This window comes from Dryas octopetala, chromosome 1 (genome assembly GCF_963921425.1).
Source record: "Dryas octopetala chromosome 1, drDryOcto1.1, whole genome shotgun sequence".
NCBI lineage: Eukaryota > Viridiplantae > Streptophyta > Magnoliopsida > Rosales > Rosaceae > Dryas > Dryas octopetala.
This window is the reverse complement of record NC_141366.1, coordinates 17,451,443-17,474,267: the sequence shown is the minus strand read 5'-3', so window position 1 is coordinate 17,474,267 and position 22,825 is coordinate 17,451,443. Positions and strand designations below refer to the sequence as shown.

The window sequence follows — 22,825 nt, the reverse complement described above, 5'->3', positions numbered from 1 at the left end:
ATACGAGTGATGGCATTGCAATAGTTAAATACTTAAATGTCCCTAATCTGTAAATATGAGTGGCAATTGTGGTGCGACAACAATGGTTTCTGTTTAGCATTGTTTGCTATTGCAATACCAATATGTCATATGTAGGTGAATGAATGCTACATTATATTTGTTGACTTGTGCGTTCTGCTGTATATAGAAAATATTGATTTTATGTAATTAGCATGTAATCAGGAAAGTTGACTTCTTAGCTTAATTATCTTCCTATTGTATAATCAGATTGTATAGTATAAATTACCTCCAAAAGGAGAAGAATAGACATCTAAATTTATTCCTATAACTTTAGAGAAATTTTCATGGTATCAGAGCTCTCTAGAGAGGAATTCTGAAAATAAGGGTTCACTGAAAATATCCCAAATTTCTAATTACTCAGCCATACCCACCACCACAGAAATTGCAAACACAACCATTCACAGATCAGACTGTGTATCAAAGATTCTCTGCTTTCCTTCTGCAATTTTGGCATCTCTAAACCCAGGTCTTTACCAAAATGACTGACGGCATTGCACGATCATCAAGACTTGATGAATGCCCACTTTATACCTCATAAACTTGATGGCACTAACTATTTGGTTTGGTCCAATTTTGTGAAGTTATATATCACTAGAAAAGGCCGATTGGGATATCTAACAGGTGATCGGCGACAACCTGCAATTTCATATCCAGGTTTTACAACTTGGATGGAAGAAGATTCACTGCTTCGATCATGGCTCTTTCAGACCATGACTCCTGATTTAAGTCTTGGGTTTATGCGTCTCAGCTCCGCCAAGGCTATTTAGGACGCTGTTACTCAAACTTGTTCTGCTGGAGGCTATGATGCCCATATTTATAAGTTGAAGCGCCGGATTCATGCTACGACTCATCAGGGAAAAACTTTGGAGGCATATTACAATGTCTTACAAGCCTTGTGGCAAGAACTTGATTATTATCAGCCTTGTGAGATGGAGTGTACAAATGACACTGCTTTGTTGATTAAGCGGATTGAAAAGGAACGTACGTTTGGGTTTCTTGCTGGACTTAGTCCAGATCTTGATCAGGTCTGCACACAGGTGCTTGGTATTAGTCCTTTTCCCTCCCTTCATGAAGCTTATGCTTATGTTTGTGCTCAAGTTCTTAATCGATCTGCAATGATCGTGCCACCGGTTTCAGAAGGATCTGCCCTAGTCTCTATTTCCAATCGCATGTCTCAGCAACCACCAATATATCAGCCACATGCGCATCATGTTGCTCTATCACCTAATGTGGCTTATGGTAATGTAGCTAAAAGTACTAAATCTTCTTTGGTTTGTGATTATTGTCACCAAACTAGACATGTGAGGGAGCAATGCTTCAAACTTAATGGTTACCCACCTTGGTGGCCTGGAAAGAAGGGCGAAAAGGGTGAGGGCAGCAAGGGAGGCGGTGAAAAGGGTGGTCATTCTGGTCCTAAGGCCCATCTCGCATCCTCTAGTGATCCGTCTGCCCAACTCTCCTCTACTCAGATGGAACAAGTAATCCAAGAGTGTACTCGCTTGCTTTCCGGTAACGGATCTACATGGGCTTCTACTTCCTTAGCCACTACCTCAGGTAACTTTGGGTATTGTTTAAGTGTATATGGTAAGTCTTTCAAAGACTCTTGGATAATAGATACATGAGCGACTGATCATATGACCTCTAAATTTAGTTTATTTTCTTCTTATGCGTCTTCTAACCAACCATATATGTGTCACAACCGCTGATGGGGACCTTCTATCATGACAGCAGGCATGCAATGCCTGCACCAAAAAAAAAAAAAAAAAAAAATGATAACCTGCTGAACTGGTAAACAAGTTTTACCAATTTTTTGATGCATCCTTCAAGATAATGGTAACTCTTGATCAAGATTTGGTAACTTACCATATTCTTGATCGAAGTTACCATTTTCTTGAACCAAACATCAAGAAAATGGTAACTAAAACCTTGCCTCAAACCAAGTTACCACTTTTTTGATCATTCGATCAAGAAAATGGTAACTTGGTTCAAGAATGTGGTAACCAAGCCCAATCATGACCAAAATTACCATTTTTTTGATTTTTTTCCTCAAGAAATGGTAACTTTTTCTCAAGAAATAGTAAGTTACCATTTTCTTGATCAAAGTTACCATTTTCTTGAACCAAACATCAAGAAAATGGTAACAAATCAGTGGGGCAAAAACCGTTACCACTTTCTTGATCGTTCGATCAAGAAAATGGTAACTTGGTTCAAGAATGTGGTAACCAAGCCCAATCTTGACCAAAGTTACCATTTTCTTGATTTTTTCCTCAAGAAATAGTAACTTTTTCTCAAGAAATGGTAAGTTACCATTTTCTTGATCCAAGTTACCATTTTCTTGAACCAATCCTCAAGAAAATGGTAAGCAAATCAGCCAAACAAAAAACATTACCACTTTCTTGATCATTTGATCAAGAAAATGGTAACTTCGATCAAAAAAGTGGTAACCAAGCCCAACCTTGACCAAAGTTACCCTTTTCTTGATTTTATTTCTCAAGAAATGGTAACTTTTTCTCAAGAAATGGTAAGTTACCATTTTCTTGATCAAAGTTACCATTTTCTTGAACCAATCCTCAAGAAAATGGTAACCAAATTAGCCAAGCAAAAAACGTTACCACTTTATTGATCATTCAATCAAGAAAATGGTAACTTGGATCAAGAAAGTGGTAACCAATCCCAACCTTGACCAAAGTTACCATTTTCTTGTTTTTTTTTCTCAAGAAATGGTAACTTTTTCTCAAGAAATGGTAAGTTACTATTTTCTTGATCCAAGTTACCATTTTCTTGAACCTATCCTCAAGAAAATGGTAACCAAATCAGTGTTGTTACTACTTTCTTAATCATTCGATCAAGAAAATGGTAACTTGGTTCAAGAATGTGGTAACCAAGCCCAATCTTGACCAAACTTACCATTTTCTTGTTTTTTTTCCTCAAGAAATGGTAACTTTAGCTCAAGAAATGGTAAATTACCATTTTCTTGATTGAGGTTACCATTTTCTTGAACCAAACCTCAAGAAAATGGTAACCAAATCAGTGGGGCAAAAAAACGTTACCACTTTCTTGATCATTCGATCAAGAAAATGGTAACCACAGTCAAGAATGTGGTAACCAAGCCAAATCTTGACCAAAGTTACCATTTTATTGATTATTTTTCTCAAGAAATGGTAAGTTTAGCTCAAGAAATGGTAAGTTACCATTTTCTTGACCCAAGTTACCATTTTCTTGAACTAATCCTCAAGAAACTGGTAAGCAAATCGGTGGGGCTAAATACGTTACCACTTTCTTGATCGTTTGATCAAGAAAATGGTAACTTTGATCAAGAAAGTGGTAACCAAGCCCAACCTTGACCAAAGTTGCTATTTTCTTGATTTTTGTTCTCCAGAAATGGTAACTTTTTGTCAAAAATTTGTAAGTTACCATTTTTTTGATCCAAGTTACCATTTTATTGAACCCAACATCAAAAAAATGGTAATTTCATCACTGGGCCAAAAATCGTTTCGCACTGCAACTGCGTGTAGACGAAAAGGCAATTGCATTATTAGACTTCTAAATACACGCTCCTGTTTGACAATCAGGTTTGGACATGCAATCCAAAATTCTGAACAAAACTGCTTCTATAGTTATATACCAAGTTACCATATTCTTAATTCAAGTTACCATTTTCTTGAACCAAATCTCAAGAAAATGGTAACGGAATCACTGGGCCATAAAACGTTTCGCACTGCAACTGTGTATAGACGGAAGGGCAATTGCATTCTCAGACTACTCAATGCAAGCTCCTGTTTGGCAATCCGGTTTTGACATGCAATCTAAAATTACAGAGTTTGACTAGTCTGGAAACGCGCCGGAGGCAGCATCTGTTGAAGAATCTGCCTCCTTCTTGGACACATTTACTCTGCCTGGTATTGAATGATAGGTCTACTGCATCCTCGTGCACAACTGAGGTTCCTATAAGGCATATTATTACGGAGGCAAGCCCCTGCCCATGACAATATGTTTTTCAGCATCTCTTCTTAAATGAATGTATTTGTCTAGTCTAACATACCCAATTATCCTCTGCTAGTTTAAGTTGGAGTGCCTGAATATTTACTAACGAACATAAACTTATTAACGTCTCAATAACTTAATTGTCATAATTTTCAGGATGCACACCGCTACGTCATTTATTTACCAAACAATGCAGCCACGTATTCATACACACAGTCACATTACTCACATCCATAAACAACAGAACGAACAAAATGCATAAAATAAAATGGCCAAGCATACACTTCATCCATAGTACTTAGATTGAGTCTTAGTACAACAATAACCAAGCAGATACCGAAGAAGCAATTATCACTACATGAAAACTGCAAAATTAATCAAGAGTAACTGCAAAAAGCCTCCCAATTGTAGCCTGCCAAGTTTGGTGACGTTACGACCAGTTTTTCACATTATAATTACATTCGTTATTACGGGGAGTAAATGTCATCAGGATCAGGTGACCACGATGAGTCAGATGGCCACCATGGACGCCAATTGGCAGGGGTGCAGTCCGGCGATGACTCTGAATGATAGTCGTTCCCAGGTTCTTCATCCACCAAATCCAGTGGTCTGGACTGTTGAGATAAATCAGGGGCAGCTGACCCTTGTGATGAATCCGCAACATTTGACACTCCGGTATCTTTGGGTGGTTGTGATGCCGAAACAATTGTGAATCCACAGCTACTGTACTCATCTACCCATATCCAGCCATGGCAGTCAGCCTTACCCTAATACAAAACACATGCATTATGACATTTCAATGTTTTCGTTGCTTTAAGGATTGGGCAAACTTAACAACAACGTTCACTTACATTAGTCCCTTCGCATCCCCAGGCTGGACGTTGATTACCTTCAAAATTGGCAATATATTGCATTGAACCATTGCAAACTAAGCACCGTGGACCTAAGTCGTTGGCCATATGTTCCTACTTGCACAAAAACACATTGTCTTTATTCTTTGCAAACATATTATGGAAAAATACCTAACAATGTGAAATTTTGATCCATAACACACCATGTACGCAATTTCCAATATTCAACTGCAGCAAGATAATAATGCTTTTGAATGAAAAATCATAGTCTTTTCAAGAAGCTTTTTCTTCTTTCTTTTTATGGCCATTCATTTTGTTTTCACGAAACATTTTGCAAACTCCTTCCTGAAATGGGAGAACCTAAAATGGATATCTGTCCTCCCAAGACTAAATAACTTGACATCCGCGTGTATGACAGTAGAAAAAAAACCGACCACATGCACAAAAAAATTAAAAACAAACTCCAAACAAACAAATTACGTACATACATACCCAACCTTTACAGCAAAAACAAGTACAAGGGCAGGGAGATGATCAAAAAGAGAAAAAATCCCACGTTTTGCTTATTTTGAGTAACTTCCGTACTAGATTGAAGAGGGGTAGCCGCCGCAGCCCCTGTTGGGACTACTTCAGCTCTACAACTCTCATCACTTGTTTTTATTAACAATAAATTTTTAAAATTCCTAACCAATAACACAGCAAGCAAGTATAGCAACCAATAACAGTTTAGTTTACTAAATTACTCACAAGTTAGGAACCAGGTATCAAGCTGCCATAAATGAAATCCATAACATTAAGCAACCAATCTCACAACTTAGTTTACTAAATTCGTTTAGAAAATACTAGCTTTCTAATACGCTTGTGTAAGTGATTTTTTTATTATTTGTTTTTAAAATCCCAAAAACAAATATAAGCATATCTGCATATTTGATATATGGAAATCTTACCTTGCTCCTGTTCTGAAACCAAACTTGAACGTGTCTTGGCTTCAATGTAAATTGCTGCAAGTGCCTGTTTCTGAGCCTGAATGAATTAGTTCAAAATCCAAATATTCAGTTCATGAAAGAGATGGAGAGTTTGACATATGAATAAAACTACAAAAACAAATGTAAACAAATCGAAGCCCTAACCTGGGTGAGCGAGACAGCGTCTGAGTTTTACGGTTTCTGCGAGATCGAAACTCGGTGAGATAGAGAGTGAGCGTGAGTTTTCTGGGTTTCTATGTTTCGAAACTCAGTGAGAGAGGGTCTGAGTTTTCTGGGATGATGGGCGATGGACGTGCTAGGATGGGTTTCTGAGTTTTCTGCGTTTTTGGTGGGAGGATGGCGAAAGGGTGGCGACAACGAGGATTGAACGACAGTGCCAGGACGGCGAGAGAGAGTCTGATCTTTCTGGGATGGGTTTCTGAGTTTTCGGTGAGAGGATGGCGAGATCGAGGGTGGCAAGAGGGCGAGGATTCAGTCAGAAGGTGAGGGCCTCAGAGGGCGAGGGCGGCGAGATAGAGTCTGGGTGAGGCTAGGTTATTTATTTTGAATCGAGAGTGAGCTGAGCGGAAATTCTGTGTGATTTGGGTTTTACCATTTTTTTGATGCACCTCTCAAGAAACTGGTACCTCAGGCAATATTTTGTAACTTACCAAATCTTGACCAAGAGTTACCACTTTCTTGAGGGATCCCTCAAAAAAGTGGTAACTTCACAAAACTGCCTAAAACCCAGGATACCACTTTATTGATCTTATATTGAAGAAAATGGTAACTTCACATCAAGAATGTGGTAACCACGTACACAGGCAACTGTGTACCGACCATCATGCAATTGCATTCTACAAGCCTTAAATACGAGCTCCTGTTTGGCAATCAGGTTTGGACATGCGATCACAAAATTTAATCTTCACCAAACTTACCATTTGTTTAAATTTTTTTTTAAAGAATTGGTAACTTAATCTCAAGAAATGGTAAGTTACTATTTTGTTGATCGAAGTTACCATTTTCCTGAACGAATACTCAAGAAAATGGTAACCAAATCAGCCAAGCAAAACACGTTACCACTTTCGATTTTTTTATTACATTTATTGCTTTAGATATGTTTTACAATTTATATAAAACATATGTTTTGTGGTTATGAATTTTTGTTATTACATATATATATATGCTTTGGGATTTGGCTAGATTTAGCCACTGGGTGATTGGGGTTTGAGCAATTGGGTTTGCCCAGAAAAGTAGGTAGAATTTTCTGAAAATGTTGGCTTGAGCCACATTTTTCAGACCTTTTGTCTTATGCATAAATCAACTTACACATTAACTTCAACAACTATGTGGTAATTCATAAATTAAAGTCTGACTGCCAATGCTATACAAGCTAAGCACAAATAAATGACATGGTAATAGTGTTATTTTTTTCCCATCTTGGGTGGGTTAAGTTTAATAATTTGGGACGGGGAAGGAATTTTGGTTTGAATTTCAATATTTTTGGCGGGGACTGAATTTTAGTTTCATACAAACACATTTTTTGGGAAGGGAAGCAATTTTGGTTTCAATTTTTAGTTTTTGTGCGGGGAATGCTAAATTTGATTTCCATTCCAAGTCTGTAAGGTGAAAATTCGTTATATTTACCTCAAGCCTCCAATAAATGCACAAAGCACTTCCGATCATCCCCCTACATACTATATCAAGTAAATTGATCAAAATTAACTTAGCCAATATATTAGAGTTCAATATCGGTACTCAAAATCCTTTTAGATTGACAAGAAAACATATTATGTTTTGTAAACCACAATATATGTATTCTAACAGTTTTAAAATATAAATTGCTTGCATTTCCAAATGTGAGCGTCAAACAGGAGTGTCAAACTGCCAATTTGATATAGCATTTGCACATCGGGCTGCAATGGATTGGCATAGCAATAATATTTCTTCCATATGTTCATGTATCACATTATCCTAATAAGGGCATATCACTTAAGAAAAAGATCCCCGTGTATCCCCAATAATATTCACCAAAGTGTCAATACATATTTTTGCAACATATCCACATTTACACCTGAAAGTACCAAAAAGTGCCAATTCAGAGTTTGCCAATACACATGCTTGTATTTTGATGCCAGCTGCAATAATACCCGTTTATGTATTAACCAAACCAACTTCAACAACCTTCGCCCTCATGTCATCCCCAATAAGTATGTTTGAGGGCTTCAAATCTCTTGTGCTGGGGTATTCCTGTCGAAGATTGCTTTGTGGGACAGGGGGATGTGGTTCTTGCTGGCTGCCTTCTGTGAGGGGCGTGTTTTATGCCTGGGTGCAAATTTCGAAAAATAAGAATGAACTTCATGTAAGGGGACATGAGATTCCTAACCAATTTAAAGCAGCTGTAAGATACGAAGGAACTTCATTTCATAATTTGATACCAATGCAAGGAAATAAAGTTAAAAAAAAAAAAAAAAGCCAATTTTCAACCAATGCATAATAACCTGTACGAAGCCTATAAAATGTGCCAATGTGCAGCTAGTGTATATAATTTGGATCAAGTGTATGAAATTAGGAGCCTACCAAAGCTTTATGTAATTGAGGTTGCAAGCAGCCAAACCAATCCTAATTGTACCTTTCTTTTATTTTTAATGTTTTTGATTTGAATTTGCAAGTTAAAAGGTTATTATAATTGGTAACGTATACTAATGAATAGATTAAGCATAAAGATCAGCAGTCAAAAGCAACTTCGCACAGTAGTACAAATTAACTGATTTGTAACAATGTATTCAACTGCAAATTTTTTAGCACAAAGGAAGAACCTCTAACTTACTGAGCAATACAGAAGTATGATCTACTAATTCATACTATCAGAATATTTTAATCAAACTGTGCAATTAATCAGAGTGTTTTAATCATGAATCGATACCTACTGAAATCATAATCTATATACCAAGGTAAAAAAGTCGAACTACTTTTCCACATCACCCCTGAACGAAGACAAAACGAAAAACCAGAAAGCGTACTCTCTATTTGAAGAGACTTAAAGCCCTAGCCGAAATGACTGTATGTCCATTTTACGTTGGACAATTGAATTGAGAAGCCTAATGAATTAGCTTTCAAAGTCAATTTTTGCGACGTCTGTATCTTGCTAAGTAGCTATATGTATACATATACAATATTAACCATTAAACCATCTTATTATTGGGCATGTGATCAACTATTTAAGAAACCTGAAGATAAAAAAAATGATTTGACAACATGTTTATGTGTTTATTAACATTATTGTTTAGGTACAAACTTGCCAAAAGCAGACATAATATACAATGGGTTTATAAAATGTTAGGGTCCTAAATATAACACGGCCTGAGATATATAGTTATCTCATTCATTTGCCTACTTTGGAGACCAGTCTTAGACATAACCAACCTTTCAAGTGTTGCAAACGAAATGAAATCAAGTGCATAACGAAAATCAAATACTGCCATCTTTGCCAACATTCTGATTAAACAAGTAAACAGAACATGCAAGCACTAGTCAATTGAAAAACTACAAACGTTGTGGTTATATATATGTAATTCGACAAAGTGTCTTCAATAAGATGAATAGATATCCCAAGAAGTGAAACTTTCTATGTACAAATTCTGAAACAAGAATAATCAAGGTAAAAGTCCAACTTCCATATAATTCCAGAAAATGACAATGATTTCATTTAATAAAAAAAAGGACATATTTAAGATATTTTTACTGCACATACATACACTTCCTAGAAGCTATCTAATACAGTCCTATTTCATAGTTTGTAAATGAAGCAGTCAAATGTTTCATAATATATTGCAACAAGTTAACAACTGCAAGAGCAAAGAAATTATTGCATTGATAAAAGATATGAGAATCCAAAAAAAAAAAAAAACCTGCAAGAGGAAAGAGACTCTAGGCTTCATAATGAAGAGAAAGTCATGTCAATCAATAGACATTACTATTGACCTTCAGCAATCACTCAATCTTCTCATCTTTCTTAGCAATTGTGTGCTTGAAGGATGCTACCTGCAAGATTTAATAGATAATTACAAATTTTGATTAAGAGATGCATAAAAGTAAAAACATTTAGTGAAAAGAAGATTACTTTTTACGTAAAAAGATTAGGTAGACACAATATAGTAACAGGATAATTTCAATAAGAACATATACATCTCACTTGACTGTCTACCATGGCTTCAAAATGTACCATGGGCTTTAAAGTTAAGTTAAAGTAAAACTTTCAATTTGTTCTCCCTAAAGCAATACTGTCTTTCAACTAGTGCAAATTTTAGTTAATGAATATTGACACCCAAAAAAAAGTGGAAAAGCTAAACAGTGCATGCATTTCCAGTTTATGGATGTCATCATATGAATTGTAGACCCAGCCTACAAGGGTGCTCAACAAACCCATCCTACGCATGATCTCATACCTTCCAGTTATTTAGAAATATTGCTCTCCACCTGATCAAGTTTCTGAATAATTTCAACGGAACCTCATCATCGTAAAGTATATCTAATTTTAAACCTTCATGGAAAATAAAATAGCCTAACAAATCAGCCCCACTTACGTACTCCTCCTCCCCCCCCCCCCTTTCCAAGATTTTGAAAAGAAAAAGAGCATAAAAACAAACCCCACTTTTCTTTTTCCTTGCACAAATTAAAAAGAAAAAAGGGAAAGCTATAACTATTCACTACAAATGAAAAAACTCTTATTGCCACACGAAAAAATAGTACGCAATCAATTAATTGGAAAGGTAGTAATCCTTCATATATCAGAGGTCAAAGAAAAGATGATATTCAGAATCAAGAAATAAAGGTGTGCACTGTGATAATCCTTCATATATTCCTAAACTGTCCACTCTTTAATAAAACTAATGCATGTAATTGTCCCCTGTGCATAGTCATAGTCAAACTTATTCCTAACAAAAACAAACACACAGAGGAGAACCTTAGAAAAATGAATATACCGATTCTCCTTTTGATTTAGCAGTGCCAATTTGTTTTCATACTCTGCTTCCCAGATGTCAGTGGTGCACAGGGATAAAAGGGATTTGGGATTGAAGTTGACAACTCACATAATTCAACCTGCATAAACACAGGTCATCCCTGCGCAGAAATATTTGTCATTCAAGGTGTCTTGGCTTCAGATTAATTAAATTGCTGCAAGTGATAAATTAGTTCAAAATCCAAATATTAAATTCATGAAAGAGATAGAGAGTTTGACATATGAATAAATCTACAAAATCAAATGTAAACAAATCGAAGCCCTAACCTGGGTGAGAGAGACAGAGTCGGAGTTTTATAGTTTCTGAGAGATCGAAATCGGTGAGAGAGAGAGTGTGAGTTTTCTGGGTTTCTAGGTTTCGAAACTCAGTGAGAGAGGGTCTGAGTTTTCTGGTATGATGGGTGGGATTGAACGACAGTGCCAGGACGGTGAGAGAGTGTCTGATCTTTCTGGGATGGGTTTCTGAGTTTTCGGTGAGAGGATGGCGAGATCGAGGGTGGCGAGAGGGCGAGGATTCATGGAGAGAGTGAGAGACTGAGAGGGCGAGGATTCAGTGAGAAAGTGAGAGACTGAGAGGGCGAGGGCGGCGCGAGAGGGTCTGGGTGAGGCTACGTTATTTATTTTGAATGGAGAGTGAAATGGCCAGGAATTCTGTGTGATTTGTGAAGTTACCATTTTTTTGATGCATCCCCCAAGAATGTGGTAACTCAGTCAAGATTTGGTAAGTTACCAAATCTTGACTAAGAGTTACCACTTTCTTGAGGGATGCATCAAAAAACTTGTAACTTCACAAAACTGCCTAAAATCCAAGTTACCACTTTCTTGATCTTAAATTCAAGAAAATGGTAAATTCACATCAAGAATGTGGTAACCACCTACGCATGCAACTGTATATAGATGAAAAGGCAATTGCATTCTCGGAGTATTAAAAACTAGCTCCTGTTTGCCAATCATGTTTGAACATGCAATCACAAAATTATATCTTGACCAAAGTTACCACTTTCTTGATTTTTTTCCTCAAAAAATGGTAACTTTTTCTCAAGAAATGGTAAGTTACCATTTTCTTGATTCAAGTTACCATTTTCTTGAACCAATCCTCAAGAAAATGGTAACCAAATCAGCCAAGCAAAACATGTTACCAAATTCTTGATCGTTCGATCAAGAAAATAGTAACTTGGTTCAAGAATGTGGTAACAAAGGCCAATCTTGACCAAATTTACAATTTTCTTGATTTTTTTCCTCAAGAAATGGTAACATTTTCTCAAGAAATGGTAAGTTACCACATTCTTGATCAAAGTTACCATTTTCTTAAACCAAACATCAAGAAAATGGTAACCAAATCAGCCAAGCATAACACGTTACTACTTTCTTGATCAATCGATCAAGAAAATGGTAACTTGGTTCAAGAAAGTGGTAACTCAGCCTAAGCTTGACCAAACTTACCATTTTCTTGATTTTTTTCCTCAAGAAATGGTAACTTTAGATCAAGAAATGGTAAGTTACCATTTTCTTTATCCAAGTTACCATTTTCTTGAACTAATCCTCAAGAAAATGGTAACCAAATCAGCCAAGCAAAAAACGTTACCACTTTCTTGATCATTCGATCAAGAAAATTGTAACTTAGTTCAAGAATGTGGTAACCAATCTCAACCTTGATCAAAGTTACAATTTTCTTGATTTTTTTCCTCAAGAAATGGTAACTTTTTCTCAAGAAATGGTAAGTTACCATTTTCTTGATTCAAGTTACCATTTTCTTGAACCAATCCTCAAGAAAATGGTAACCAAATCAGCCAAGCAAAAAACGTTACCACTTTCTTGATCGTTCGATCAAGAAAATGGTAACTTGGTTCAAGAATGTGGTAACGAAGCCCAATCTTGACCAAAGTTACCACTTTCTTGATTTTTTTCCTCAAAAAATGGTAACTTTTTCTCAAGAAATGGTAAGTTACCATTTTCTTGATTCAAGTTACCATTTTCTTGAACCAATCCTCAAGAAAATGGTAACCAAATCAGCCAAGCAAAAAACGTTACCACTTTCTTGATCGTTCGATCAAGAAAATGGTAACTTGGTTCAAGAATGTGGTAACCAATCCCAACCTTGAACAAAGTTACCATTTTCTTGATTTTTTTCCTCAAGAAATGGTAATTTTTTCTCAAGAAATGGTAAGTTACCATTTTGTTGATCCAAGTTACCATTTTCTTGAACCAAACATCAAGAAAATGGTAACCAAATCAGCCAAGCAAAACATGTTACCACTTTCTTGATCGTTCGATCAAGAAAATGGTAACTTAGTTCAAGAATGTGGTAACTAAGGCCAATCTTGACCAAAGTTACAATTCTCTTGATTTTTTTCCTCAAGAAATGGTAACATTTTCTTAAGAAATGGTAAGTTACCACATTCTTGATCAAAGTTACCATTTTCTTGAACCAAATATCAAGAAAATGGTAACGGAATCAGTGAAGCAAAACACGTTACCACTTTCTTGATCAATTGATCAAGAAAATGGTAACTTCATTCAAAAAAGTGGTAATCCAGCCCCAGCGTGACCAAACTTACCATTTTCTTGATTTTTTTCCTCAAGAAATGGTAACTTTTTCTCAATGAATTGTAAGTTACCATTTTCTTAATCCAAGTTACCATTTTCTTGAACCAAATCTCAAGAAAATGGTAACTTCATCACTGGGCCAAAAAAAGGTTTCGCACTGCAACTGTGTATACACGAAAGGGCAATTGCATTCTCAGAGTGCTAAATACAAGCTCCTGTTTAACAATCAGGTTTTGACATGCAATTCAAAATTACACTATTTTACAAGTCTGGAGACGCGCCAGAGGTTCATTTTTTTTTCAACTTGGGTGGGTTAATTTTATATTTTGGGCGAGGATGGAATTTTTTTGGTTTCAATTTCAATATTTTGTGTTTTAATTTTTTTGTTTTAGTGATTTTCAGTTTTAGTTTTTTGAATTTTAAATTTTGTAGGGGGTTTTTTTTAGATCAAATTTTTTAAGGTATTAAGTATTAACAAGTTTAATTAAAAACCTTATACTAAAAGTCTAAAACTATATACATTACACATTTACATGTGTTTTACATTTTTAATCAATATTGTATCAAAATGTTTAGGCATTCTTGAGTTGGGTAAAATTTGTTGAATATCAAGTACCCAAAAGTGCCAATACATATTTTGCCAATACACATGCTTGTATTTTGCTGCCCCTTTATGTATTAACCAAAATCTTTTTCTGTTTTTTAATCATTGAATAATGCTGTTATAATTGGGATCCTGAGCAGTCCCTGTCGAATCGTTTAAAATCATTTCATCAGATCAAACGCAATGGATGAATTGTCAAAAGAACAAAGCAAATGCCATTTGTTTTTTCAGCCCAACTGATATCCAAAACAAGATTGGAAATCGTAATCAAGTTTTTTCGATGTATAAAACCTCCTGAAACTGATATAAATAAACAAGATTATACATGTCAATTTTTAATGGGATTTGGATGTTATAAATGTTATTTATATTCCATTCTCTCATAAAAATCCATCCATTCAACAAAAATCCATCCATTCATAAAAAATTTCATCCATTCATTTAACTAATCAATATTTGTTCAAATACATGTTCCAAAAGCACGGAGAGTTTCAGAGACCAATTTTGATCCTTGGAGAACATAATGGGACCATTGGAAGTGGTTTGGAAAATATCAGCAACTAGCTTGAACACACTTGGTATGAAATACTAGTCAATCTTCATGTGTTGATTGCTGAGACGTTGCAGACCACACAATGGCAAGATACTCTGCCTCTGCAATAGGTCTGGAGGCAAGGTTGCTTCTTCACACAATTTTAACATGAAGATATATTATTATAGAGGCAAGCCCCTGCCCATTGCAGTATTTTTTCAGCATCTTTCACAAAAGGAATGTATTTGTCTAGTCTAACATACCCAATTATCCTATGCTAGTTTAAATTGGAGTGCCTGAATATTTACTAACGAACATGAACTTATTAATTTTAATCCTCAATTTCTGAAATAATGATTAGAACCCCCAGTTAATCTACTCATTCCAAGCACATGAAAAAGTAACGTCTCAAACAGTTAATTGTCATAATTTTCGGGATGCATATAGATCGATTGTCCTCCTACGTCCAAAAGTTTTGCCTTTGAGCAGAAGTAGGTAGAATTTTCTGAAAATGTTGACTTGAGCCACATTTTTCAGAACTTTTGTGTTATGCATAAATCAACTTAGACATTAACTTCAACAACTAGGTGATGATTCATAAATTAAAGGCTGATTGCGAAGGCTATACATGCTAAGTAAAAATAAATGACATAATAACAGTGTGTTTTTTTTTTTCTCAACTTGGGTGGGTTAATTTTAATAATTTTGGGCGGGGAAGAAATTTTGGTTTCAATTTCAATATTTTGGGCGGGGAATGAATTTTAGTTTCATAAAATCACATTTTTTGGGAGGGGAAGCAAATTTGGTTTCAATTTTAAGTTTTTGGGCAGGGAATGGTACTTTTGATTTCCACTTCAACTTTGTAGGGTGAAAACTGGTAATTTCTTTTGGAAGCGTCCAATAAATGGCCAAAGCACTTCCGGTCATCCCACTATATACTATATCAAGTATATTGATCAAAATTAACTAAGACAATATATTAGAGGTCAATATCGGTACTCAAAGATCCTTTTAGATTGACAAGAAAACATCTTATGTTTTTGTAAACCACAACATATGTATTCTAAAAGTTTTAAAATATAAATTGATTGCATGTCTAAATGTGATTGTCAAACAGGGGTGTCAAACTGCCAATTTGATACAGCAATTGCACATCGGGCTGGAATAGATTGACATTGCAATAATATTTACTCCAAATGTTCATGTATCACAATATGCTAATAAGGGCATATCACTGAAGAAAACATCCGTGTGTATCCAAACATAATATTTACCAAAGTGTCTACATATTTTGACAACATATCCACATTTACACATCAAGTACCAAAAAGTGCCAATACAGAGTTTGCCAATACACATGCTTGTATTTTGATGCCAGCTGCAATAATACCCCTTTATGTATTAACCAAACCAAAGTCAACAACCTTCGCCCTCATGTCATCCCCAAGAAGTATGTTTGAGGGCTTTAAATCTCTCGTGCTGGGGTATTCGTCTCTTCATTGCTTTGTGGGACAGGGGGGCTGTTGTTCTTGCTGGCTGCCTTCTGTGAGGGGCTTTTTTTGTGCTTGGCTGCAAATTTGAAAAATAAGAATGAACTTCATTTAAGGGGACATGAGATTTCTAACCAATTTAAAGCAGCTGTAAGATAAGAATGAACTTCATTTCAGAATTTGATACCAATGCAAGGAAAGAAAGTCTAAAAAAAAAAAAAACAAATTTTCAACCAATGCATAATAATCTGTATCAAGCCTATAAAATGTGCAAATGTGCAGCTAGTGTATAAAATGTGGAGCAAGTGTATGAAATTTGGGGCATACTAAAGCTGGATGCAATTGAGGTTCCAATCAGCCAAACCAATCCTAATTGTACCTTTTTTTTAAATGTTTTTTATTTGCATTTGCAAGTTAAAATGTTATGATAATTGGTAACTTATACTAATTAATATATTAAGCATAAAGATCAACAGTCAAAAGCAATTTTGCACAGTAGTACAAATTAACTGATTTGTAAAAATGTATTTAAATGCAAATTTTGAGAACAAAGGAAGAACCTCTAACTTACTGAGCAATACAGAAGTATAATCTACTAATTCAAAATGATCATAATATTTTAATCAAAGTGTTTGATTAATCAGAGTGTTTTAATCATGAATCGATACCTACTAAAATCATAATCTATATAAGGCAAAAAAGTGGAACCACTTTTCCACAGCACCCCTCACCAACGGAAAAAAGAAAACCAGAAAGCCTAATCTCTATTTTAAGAGACTTAAAGTCGTGGCCCAAATGACTGCATGTCCATTTTACGTTGGACAATTGAATTGAGAAACCTCATGAATTAGCTTTCAAAATCAATTAAGCGACGTCTGTAGCCAGGTAAGTAGCTATATCTATACATAGTCAATATTCACCATTAAACCATCTTATTCTTGGGCATGTCATCAACTATTTAAGAAACCTGAAGATAAAATAAATGATTTCACAACATGTTTATGTGTTTATTAACATTTGTTTAGGTAGAAACTTGCCAAAAGCAGACATAATATACAATGGATTTATAAAATTTTGGGGTCCTAAATATTCGACGGCCTGAGATATATAGTTATCTCATTCATTTGCCTACTTTCAAGACCAGCCTTAGACATAACCAACCTTTCAAGGGTTGCAAACCAAATGAAATCAAGTCCATAACGAAAATCAAAGACTGCCATGTTTGCCAACATAAAGGGAAAAAATTAGCAAGCTTAAATTCACATGCATTAAGTGGAGGGAATTTGATAACAATGCCACCCCCAAAACAAACTCACAGGCTCGACAACCTTGCAGGTCAATGCAGACGACCAAGCAAACCAAACCCAGGAAGAAAAACAGAAGGCAAGCAAGCAAACGCAAAGAAAAGGCAAACAAAAAATATTTGATGCCGCGGACAAATATTGTAATGGATGAAAAGGTAAAATGTTATAATATTATAATATCTCAAAAATACCTTATAGCTCGAGAGCAGCCCATAGTTTCACCTTTGAGAGAAAATATAAAAAACATTCATTTTCACCATTAGTATCCCTGTTTCTTTTTTCCATAACTTGTACAAAATTGAAGTCATGCTAAGTTTCAAAAAATTATTGACAAAAAAAAAAAAAAAACAAAAACAAAAAGTGAGATATACTAAGCTATAATCCTCTAGCCACAACACCTTTACGTTGAATATACATTCACATCCAAAAGAAAAAAAGGTGGATCATCAAAAGAACAACTAAAGGCTTACTGCATCATGAATGAATGTAATTGCACAACATATGGATAGCTATAAATTTCTGCCTGCAGTATCCATTGTTTGAACATGACAGAAAATAAAGAATACACCTGCTCCTCCTCAACATATAAAACACTCATACAAAAATTATAAATAAATAAAAGAAAAAAGCAACATTACCTCTGGGTGAGGAATCAAGAATTAAACAACCAATACCCACTTCTTACAAACACTAAAAAATAACAGAAAACTACAATGAGAGAAACTAAAAGTATATTGAAAGTAAATTAGAATGACCTGTAGGCTTCTATGCCAAGTAAATTAACAATGAAGGGTACTTTCTTCTTTAAGAAAAGTTCAGACTATATTCTTCTAGTTGAATTGTTGAATCCTTGTTTTTCTTTCTTTAATAACTATTTTCTAGAGGGGAGGGGTAAACTGATAATGGATTCCCAAGATTGCTTTAAGACATGTAGTTGATTTGATAATGGAGTCATGATTGTGTTAAGACATCTAGATGCTCCTCGCAACAAAAATTTCCGTTTTTTATCTCCAACATTCTGATACTAGTGATAATGAAGCAAAATGAATCAATTATCACAATTCGGATTGCATAAAACGCATACAGTAAGGCTTCATAAAATTGCCCTTCACTTACGCCATCCCTGATCAGAAATATTTGCCATTCAAATAAGAACAGAGCAACCTAGTTGAAGGGTAACCCAAGTATTTTTTACAAACATGCAGTGCCAATGTTAAATTTTGTTGCACAGACTGACCTAGGAATACAAACATGTACCTGTAAAATATAATCCTTAGTGGCTTCTGCCCTATTACCTTCCTACATGAAACCAAAAGATCCCTGGACAAAAGAGAATATGATATTGAGATAGAACATTGCTATATGTGAAAACCCAAATCGGGGAAAAAACCAATTACATTTTCTGGCATAGCAAGAAAAACCAATTCCTCTGAAATCCATACAAGTAAGAGAATTTAAATACACAAATTTCAGAAAGCCATTGCAAGGTAATTGACAAGATTCACAATCTCTCTATGAGGACGCAATTATACCTCTGTAATGATCCGGTAGCGACCATGACCTGATACCTGATCCCCGAGAGAGACCTCGAAGCCGCTAGAAAACTCAGATCGCCGGCGAAGGGGTTGGATCTGTTCTCCTTTGATTCTCCTTCATGATTGAATTTTAGGTCTAAAGGAGGACACCCAGACGATCAGTGTGTCGAGAGGACGATGTCTTGGGTGGTCGGTGTCGCAACTCCGCCGGAGAAGGCGGATGGCCGTCACGAAGTTCAATCGGTTCATCGATTTCGACATGGTAAGTGGTAGACGAATATTTGGGGCCGATTTTGTCAACGTTGCCGCCGGACGGCTGGGTTTTGATCGGAGAAAGGGTGCGGGAGAGAGAGGGTAAAGAAGCAGATGAGATTTGCGTTTTTTGTTTACGACTCAGAAGGATTTCTTTTGTTTTGTTCAGTTACGTCTTTCTCTCTCATAATGGGCTACCGATTCAGCCTTTATTTTTTTTCTCAACCGTTAGATCAAATATATCTCATCTAACGGTCAAAAGGTTGAAGGCATCTAATACCTGCAGTTATGTTAGAATTTCCGCCGCTGATGGTTCTCCAACTTCTGTTGTTGGAAAAGGCTCAGTTTCCCCTTTTGGTTGCTTGCCACTTTCTAATGTTCTCCATGTCCCTCGATTATCCAATAACTTACTGTCTATTAGCCAACTTACTAAAGCATTACATTGTTCTGTCACTTTTTTTGACACCCATTGTGTATTTCAGGATCTTCGAACGGGGTCGATGATTGGTCGTGGTAGTGAGAGAGGAGGCCTTTATCTCTTAGATGTACTACCTGGCTCGTCTTCTGTTTATTCTGTTCAGTCTACCTCTGGATCGTCTCATGATATTTGGTTATGGCACAAACGTTTAGGGCATCCATCGTTTCTCTACTTAAAAAAATTGTTTCCCTCTTTATTTTCAGGAATTAATGTTTCTACTTTTCATTGCGAGACTTGTGAACTAGCTAAATATCATCGTGTTTCTTTTCCTTCAAGTATTAATAAGAGTGTCATGCCTTTTTCTATTGTTCATAGTGATGTTTGGAGACCTTTTCGTGTACCTAATATGTTAGCTTCACAATGGTTTGTTACGTTTATTGATGACTACTCTCGAGTTACTTGGGTTTATCTGATGAAAAACAAAAATGATGTCTTTTCGATCTTTCAATCTTTTCATCAAATGGTTCAAACTCAATATGACTCCAAAATCAAAATCTTCCACTTAGATAATTAACGGGGGTGAGAACATCAATTCCGGTCTCCATTCTTATTTTTCTGAATATGGCATTATCTATCAAACTTCTTGCAGTCATACCCCTCTGCAAAATGGAGTTGCCAAACGTAAAAATGGCCATCTTCTTGAAGTGGCCCGCGCTCTGCTTATTTCCATGCAAGTACCAACTACTTATTGGGGGGAGGCTGTTCTTACAGCAGCCTTTTTAATTAATAGGCTGCCTTCTCGCGTCTTGCAATTCCAATCCCCTCTTATGGTTTTTGCTGCCTCATGCTCCCCATCTTCTCTTAACAACCTCTCCCCTCGAGTTTTTGGATGTGTTAGCTTTGTTCATATTCATCGTCCCAACAAAGGTAAGCTGGACCCCCGAGCTCTGAAATGTGTCTTCCTTGGGTATTCTGCTACTCAGAAGCGTTACAAATGTTATCACCCCCCTTCTCGCAAAACCTTTGTCTCTATGGATGTTACCTTTCATGAGAACCAAGCTTATTTTTCTCCTTCTGTCCATGAGCCTTCGCTTCAGGGGGAGACAAGTGGTGAAGCTTTATCTTGGGATAGTGCATGTGCTGGTGTTTGACATTGAAAAAAATGAAACAAGTAAAAATGGTGGAAAAGAAAATACAAACAATGAAGAGAGTGAAACATCCTTGACTTGTTCTCCAGTTAGTCATCGTTTATCCCCTTGCAGATTGGTATATCAAAGGAGAAAAAAGGCACATCTCAAGCCAAGCAATCAATCTACTGCCCCTGTAACAGGTAATCCTGAGGTACAATGCTTTGATCCAATTTCTTCTTTTGTTGATAATACTTGTCTAGAATTTGATTCTTCACTTCATGATATTGTTGAAGACTTAGATTTGCCAATTGCCTTGAGGAAACCTACTCGTAGTTGTCAATCTAAGTATAAACATCCTATTTCCAATTTCATGTCCTTTCATCGTCTCTCACCATCATTTAAAGCTTTTGACTATCAGTTGTCTTTTGTATCTGTACCTACAAAATTGCAGGATGCACTTGACAATCCAAAATGGAGAGAGGCAATGGATGAGGAATTAAAAGCTCTTCGTAAAAATTCTACTTTGGAACTAGTGGAGTTACCAAAAGGAAAAAGGATTGTTGGCTGCAAATGGGTGTTTACCTTAAAACACAAGCCTGATGGCACAATTGACAGGTATAAGGCGAGATTGGTGACTAAAGGCTACACGCAGACATATGGAATTGACTATCAGGAGACATTTGCTCCAGTTGCAAAGATGAACACTATACGGGTTCTCTTGTCTATGGCAGCTAACTTGGAGTGGCCTCTTCATCAATTTGATGTAAAAAATGTCTTCCTCCATGGAGATCTAAAGGAGGAAGTGTTTATGGATATCCCACCAGGTATTAATGCTACTAAAGGGAAGGTCTGCAGGTTAAATAAGTCTCTATATGGCCTTAAACAATCTCCTAGAGCGTGGTTTGGCAGATTCTCTCAAACTATGAAGAAGTATGGGTATCATCTGAGTCATGCTGATCACACTTTGTTCCTCCGACATTCAAAGCAAGGTAAACTTGCAATTTTTATTGTCTATGTGGATGATATTATAGTTACAGGAGATGATATTGAGGAGATAAAGAAACTCAAGTTGTATTTGGCCAAGAAATTTGAAATTAAAGACTTGGGTTCCTTGAAATATTTTCTTGGAATTGAGGTGGCCCGCTCTAAATAGGGAATCTTTGTCTCTCAAAGAAAGTATGTACTTGATCTCCTAAATGAGACATGGATGCTAGCCTGCAAACCTGAGGCTACTCCAATTGAAGAACATCATGGATTGACCGAAGCACTTGATGATGCGCCAGTAGATAAGGGAAGATATCGGAGATTGGTTGGGATATAAACTTGATATAACTTATGTAGTAAGTGTCGTTAGTCAATTCATGCATGATCCACAGAAAGTTCATATGACCACCGTAGATAGAATACTTAGCTACCTGAAATTAGCCCTGGGTAAAGGTATTCTATTCTCAAAACACGGTCACTTTAGAGTGGAAGCATATACAACCTCTTATTGGGGAAGCTGTAAGATAAGTCGAAGGTCTACTTCAGGATATTGTGCATTTGTGGGCCGGAATTTGGTCACTTGGCGGAGTAAAAAGCAGTTGGTTGTTGCTATGTCCAGTGCCGAGGCAGAATTTAGAGCTATGGCTCATGGTGTGCGTGAATTACTATGGTTGAAGGGCTTGTTGGAGGAATTGGGAGTTCCACCTAGAGGTTCCATGAAACTACATTTGTGATAACAAAGCTGCCATCAGTATTGCTCATGACCTGGTACAGCATGATCGGACAAAACACATTCACAGACACTTCATTAAGGAGAAATTAACTAGCGGGTTGATTAGTACCCCTTTCATAAGATCCAATGATCAACTCGCAGATATTTTGACTAAGGGAGTTGCTAGCAAACCCTTCAATAATGCTCTTGTCAAGCTGGGAATCCGAGGTATCTACTCTCCAACTTGAGGGGGAGTGTTGACTTGTGCGTTCTGCTGTATATAGAAAATATTGATTTTATGTAATTAGCATGTAATCAGGAAAGTTGAATTCTTAGCTTAATTATCTTCCTATTGTATAATCAGATTGTATAGTATAAATTACCTCCAAAAGGAGAAGACTAAACATCTGAATTTATTCCTATAACTCCAGAGA

General features: G+C 36.2%; 1 long non-coding RNA gene across 1 annotated transcript; it reads right to left on the bottom strand.

The window, feature by feature from the left end:
- Window positions 1–4,321: 4,321 nt before the first annotated feature.
- On the bottom strand, window positions 4,322–6,309 carry LOC147298687 (uncharacterized). The gene is made up of 4 exons (XR_015120157.1): window positions 6,026–6,309; window positions 5,843–5,918; window positions 4,896–5,009; window positions 4,322–4,811 (listed from the first exon to the last, which is right to left on the bottom strand). It is a non-coding gene; the product is annotated as an uncharacterized LOC147298687 (long non-coding RNA).
- Window positions 6,310–22,825: the final 16,516 nt, after the last annotated feature.